Source organism: Atta colombica, unplaced genomic scaffold (assembly GCF_001594045.1).
Source record: "Atta colombica isolate Treedump-2 unplaced genomic scaffold, Acol1.0 scaffold89, whole genome shotgun sequence".
Lineage (NCBI taxonomy): Eukaryota > Metazoa > Arthropoda > Insecta > Hymenoptera > Formicidae > Atta > Atta colombica.
The window spans coordinates 1,629,831-1,636,072 of record NW_017259582.1 but is presented as its reverse complement, the minus strand read 5'-3'; positions in this window follow the sequence as shown (position 1 = coordinate 1,636,072).

The following is a 6,242-nucleotide window of genomic DNA, read 5'->3' as shown; positions in this document are numbered from 1 at the left end:
TGTCTTCAAACTTTTTCGGTGGTTTTCCACGTTCTTCGTTTCTCACATCAAAATCGCCACTTTTAAATTTTTTACACCACTCAAAGCACTGTGATTTACCAAGAGCATGCTCACCGTAAACTTCGACAAGCATTCGATGCGATTCTGCAACAGTTTTCTTCAAATGGTAACAGAAAATCAATGCTGTCCGCAAATCATAATTTCCAGGCACAAAATTCGACATGTTCAACGCTATTACAAACTATACTGTTGTATGAAACTTGTATTGTTGTGAGTTGAAAATCTTTGTCAGATGTCAGAACAAGGAAATGGCGTCAATGGTGCCGTCTGACGGCAACTACATTGATAACTATGGCCATCTATTGATAAATTCCGGTTTCATATTTACATACCGTTTCATATTTACATATCGTTATATTATCTTAAGAAAAAATCGGAAACATAAAAGAAAAATTGTGATATCAAACACAATAAAATTAATGTTATTATATTTATTAATAAAAGGTTATTAATTGCAAGATATCAAAACATGTTGGGAATTTAAGGAATAAGGATTATTCAAATTATTTAAATTATTAGATACTTATTATTACTTAAACACGTATATAACTCGGAGGTTTTCGAGCGATTGAATAAATGATGAATAGTCCGAAATAAAATAATCATTTGATTTCGAATTCTAACTGTATAACAAATAAGTTTATTAAGTTATGTATTTAAGTACTACTTTATACTACTTTATACAGCATAAAAAAGTTACAAAAACATTGCAAAAATATTTTATTACAAGATCGCATAAATTTTGCGAAATATCACTGCAATAATCACTTCTGTAATTAGACTGTTATTTTTATTATTTTGTATATGATAGAAAAAAACATAAATAAACTCACTAAAGAGTTATCTCTATAAAAGATGATTAAAAGATGACTAAAAGATGATTAAATTGTTTTTCAAATGATACATATTTAATAAGTTTTAATCGGATTCTATCGATTTTAATCGGGAATTCATTTTCATCATTTCAATAAAATTTAATTATTGTATTTCTTTTATATGCGTTTAAAACCCATTGAACGTGTATGCTACAAAAACCAATAGTATCCTATTGAATTCGATCAAAGCACTTTTCCATTTAAAACCCAATGAACGTATGCTATGAAAATCGATTGTAACGCCATTTCAGTATTAGGCAGAAGAGGATGTTCAGTACGTGCTTCAAGTTCGTGGCTCCATTTGGGTAGTCTTGATGATATGGCGTTAAAGTGATTGTGGAGGTGTGATCACTGGTACTTCTCACAAAAAACATGGATGATATAAATCTTGCTTGAAGCAAAGCTCCTTATAGAGCCTTGCTCGAAGTAGCAGAAAGATTCTTCATGGAGAATATCCGTTGTAGTTTCTACGGTCATGCCCTTGCTGTAGTTCCTCCCAGGAATGATTGGTTGGCTGTTACTACCGCGCTTTGCGGTAAGCAGGAGTGTCGATCTCGAGAAGCTGACATCCGCTGGCTCTTAGTGACCGCAATCAGATGACTGAAGCTCTTCTTTGATTCCTCCAGCTCTTTATAATTCGCCTGGTGGATAGAAGTGTAGGCCATAGGGGATCGATAAATATGTTCTTCGAGATTTCTCCGAGGTGTCCTTTTCGACGAATAATCCACTCAAAATTTCTAGCTGGAGAATTTTTTTTCCTTATTACAGTGTATTCTTGGAATTACAGTATTTAGAAAGAGCTCTGCAACCTATACACTGGAAGCGTAAATTTCACTTAGACATGATAGTAAAATTTTTGAAATAGGAATTTACTTCAAGAGAGGCATACTCAGGAGAAAATTTGCAAAAAATCTCAAAACAAATATAAGTACAATATATAAATAGATATTAGAAGAAATGTAGTAATAGAAAATAAATAAATGAAAATATATCAGAATGAGTCAATCAAGCAACAGCATAGCGTGTAATAGTAGTCATGCAAAAGAGAATAATAAAATATGAGCAAGTCATAACAGCGCACATCATCCCTTAAGGATGCAGCGGGACAAAACTTTGATAGTCTAGATTTTATGAGAAATGAATGCTGGAAGTTCTTCTAGCTCACATTATTGATTAGCAGGTTTGATGTTAAATATTATAAGCCTTGGATATCATTCGTGCAATGACAACATCGACCAGCTCCCCGGTTAGAAATAATAATGGAATCGACATCGAATCGAAAATATTTATAACGTCAATGTCTATACGCTAGTATTTCCATCTAAAATTCTATTTCTAAGTCATATCAAATTATTCAATTCAACAAGATCCTCCGATTCTAAGAATTTAAGAATTTTTTATTACAGATTATAAATGTAGTAGATTGTTTATACGCTTTCCTCAGAAAGGAAGAGGACTAGAGTCTTTCTAAACAAAAGTCAAGTGTGTTATAGTAGAGGAGCCATGTTTTATAAGCCATTTATCATTTGGTAAAACTTTTTCCAGTCCGTCTGAGGAATTTATTTTGGGACAGATTCTTTGACGTTCCATTTCCAACATAATTGGAAGATTGGAGGAAAGTTCATGCATTGTAAAATAATTGTATTTATATGGGAGATTTTTAATCAAAAAAAGATCTATGTTTGAGTGCCTTTTATTAAGAATTATATGTGAATATGAAGTGCTATGGATAATAGATAAATGATTTGTGTTAATATAATGAAACATATTAATTCCTCTATGGTTATTATAGAAATTATTCTATGTTTGATGCATTGAAATCAAATCAAATCATCCTAAGATGCCTAGAGAAGACCTCATCGAGTGATTCAAAATCAAAGTTTGTCTTGGAAGGAACGTAGATAACCCTCAAAACAATATCTAATTCAGATAATATTTTGACAATAATCCCGCAACCTGGCAGATAACAGATTGAATTTTAGATTATCTCGAATGATTATCGCAACTCCGCCAACCACACTCCGAGATGAGTCACCTTTAATAATATTATATCCAGTGAAATTTAAACAAGTTGTTGGAACCAACTTTCCGATACCAAGGTAATGTCTACTTTGCATTTTTCTAGAAAATAATTAAATTCTGCGTTTATTATTAATGTTAGTAACATTCCATAAACATAGTCGTAAATTATCTACACTAGGAATTATATTAGTCTAAATGTTTCGCTACCTCCATAAACGTTTGAAGGCACTCAATATCGTTTCTACATTTAGTCAACTTGTCATTTAATGTACGCACAACTGTAAGCATTCTCGGGATGTTTATAAGACTCTTTAATTTGCGAAATTCAGTAACTAAATTATAAAAGTCATTTATATTATTCAATAAGTTAGTAGTATAATATCATCGTTGTTGAAGTAGAATTACGCAAGCCGCTTATAATTTCAGCGTACGTACGAGAGCCATTCTCAAGTTCAGAGTTGAAATTGAACTCACCCTGTGCCCCCCGCAATAATGAAAAATCGATTGCAGAGCTCAACTCCGAGTTTTGCTGATAAATCTTTCTTTTGAAACTGATCTATAACATCGCACTTCTATCAGATTTAGGCAAGTCGCCAATAATCTTTTTTTTTTCAACAAATTTAAGATAAAAAGGATACTTCGAGAAGTTAGCCGGATGCTCTCCCGCAATTGCAGCACTTAGCAAACTCTTCCATCGATTTCTTATTCAGAAGTGAGATGTGTCCATATTTTACACATCTTGGTGTTTTAAAACAATAATGATGTATGATCGAAGGCCTGACAGCGGTAACATTGTATAATAGTTCTATTGTTAATATATTTTTCCCAATATATCCTTGAGTGAAAAAGGAATTTTATTTTCTCTTTGGGTCAATGAATATTTAGCACTCAGATTTTAGCGTAGCATACAAGCTATCAACAAAGTTTAAATACGTGCAGTTATTTATTGATATCCAACATTTCAAGCTCAAAACTTTAGTATCCAGATTCGGTAAATTGGAAAGTCCTTTTAAAGTGACTGTTATTGTTTCATTTCTGGCAGAGAATATATATGAAATAATTTATTAGAAATAACCATTTTCTTGAATTCTAAAAAGTCACTTGTTTTATAAAATTATAATTTAATCTGATTACCTAGATACTAATATAAAAATTATTACCTACATTAGCTTTGATTTATTTAGAGAAACTGATAAAATCGCTAATACTGGAGGCAAGATATACATCGGAGATGGTTTCCGCTCGCGAGAAATTTTATTAGTTGCCGCATTAGAAGGAGACGAATTATGATTATCGCTATCTGCATGCAAATCGTCAGAGTCATGCGAAGAAGCGTCATCGTGCAACTCTATAATCTGCTAAATCTATTTACTGAAATCTATTTTTTAAGGTATCGTATCTTGGCTATTCTCAGGTACAAGTTTATGCAGTTTTTTGCAGGATTTTGTCAGATATGAATGCGCATCCATCGTCAAGATTCGGATTCTTCCGCTAACCTCTTTTGAGACAGCTTCGTCCTATTATCCTCTAAGTTAGAGGGAAGTTCAATATTGATGAGATGCTTCCACTGTATTCTCCAATGTGATGGTTCAGCGAGATTTCAATCGACAAATACCTACAGGCCAATTAACTATCAAGTGCATTGCAGCATCAGCGCAGCAAGCGATTCAGAAACATCAAATTAGCGCAACGAAGAGTAATGTCCCAATGCAGTTCTGGTTGGAGTTATCTATGAATCTCCTTATATATCCATCTCATGGGATCTTGAACGCGAGTTTTCGCTCGAGTTTCGCCCTCAGGCGAGCGCGGTCGCATGTGCGCGATCCGCTATACGCGTGCGCGACTTGTAGCGCGAACTGTCTGCTCGATTACCACACAATATCCTGTTGAATTCGATCGAAGCAAGGCGATAAAGCGGCTAGGCATGCTTACCAAGTGAATGAGCATGATTAGTTCCTATCGAGGATCCAACCAATCATATTTAATTGCTTGACAAACAGACTTAGCCATTTTGTCGATTTGAATTTTTCGCGCCCAATTTTTCGATTAAAACCATTGAACACTACTCGTGTGAAATCTGATGCAATCCTATTGAACTTCATCACTTAAATCTTCTGTTTAAAATCCATTGAATATGTACAATAGGACGACCAGTTAAATCCTATTTAATATTCTGAAAATCGCAATTATCTTATTAAATCCGATTAATGATTAACGTTTCTAATGGATAAAAAACCTATCAATTTTTATAGAAGATAGAAATCCTATTAAATCTCATTAATTTTCAATCGGATGAATGTATGTTTCTCATTGAAGTGATTCATTCCCATTACATTTCTATCGGATTTAATTAGTTTCTATCGATTTCAATGGAAATTGTTAAACAGGGTAGTTGGAGCTGATACATCAAATATCATTGCAATACGCAAGTCTGCGCCTCTATAAAACGTTGCTTCGAAAGAAAGAGATAAAAGAATGTACATAGCGGACGAAGATTCATTAAAATCAGTCGTAGCAATCTCATTTATTTCTTCGCAGATGGCAAGCCTAGAATCTAGAAACATAGAGTTCCTTTAGTAAGAGTTAAGACATAAAACTGGAAGGACGCTATTGCCGGGCGCAAACAGCACAATTCTATCATGGTTAATAGTTGATATATAATTCGATTTCACGCTTTCTACCATGAAACAGTTGCTCACACCAATTTACAGAATCACTACCATGAAAGTATCTGCAAATGGCAGCGTTTAAAGGGATTCGAAATCTGACCAATCAGAGATACCCCTTATGACTTGACTTACTAGAGGGACTCTATTGAATGGTAATATTCCTAATAATAGTAGGAATAGGAATTAGAACAAATCGTCGTCATTAATAGTTAAATACTATAGAGGCTATAGACGAATAGCCAAATACTATTATAGAGATTATAGACGATATATTAGTGTACAACTTTGCTTCCACCGTTTTCCTATAGATTGCTTTAGCGGTAAGTGGTAGTCGAAATAAATAGATCATAGACGTCATACAATAAACTTGGGCATCTGTCAATATAACCCCATAGAAACATTAGTCGATTTGTGTCTGCATCATAAAGTTATTCTCGATTGAAAATGTCAGCTTACGAGCCAAATTCTCGTCATTTGCGGGAGGTTTTAATTTTTTGCTTCAATATGAAGAAATCTGCGGCTGAGGCTCATCGAATGCTCTCAAATACTTATGGTGAGGCCGCTATTAGTAAAAGAACATGTCGTGAGTGGTTTCAATGCTTCAAGAATGGTGATT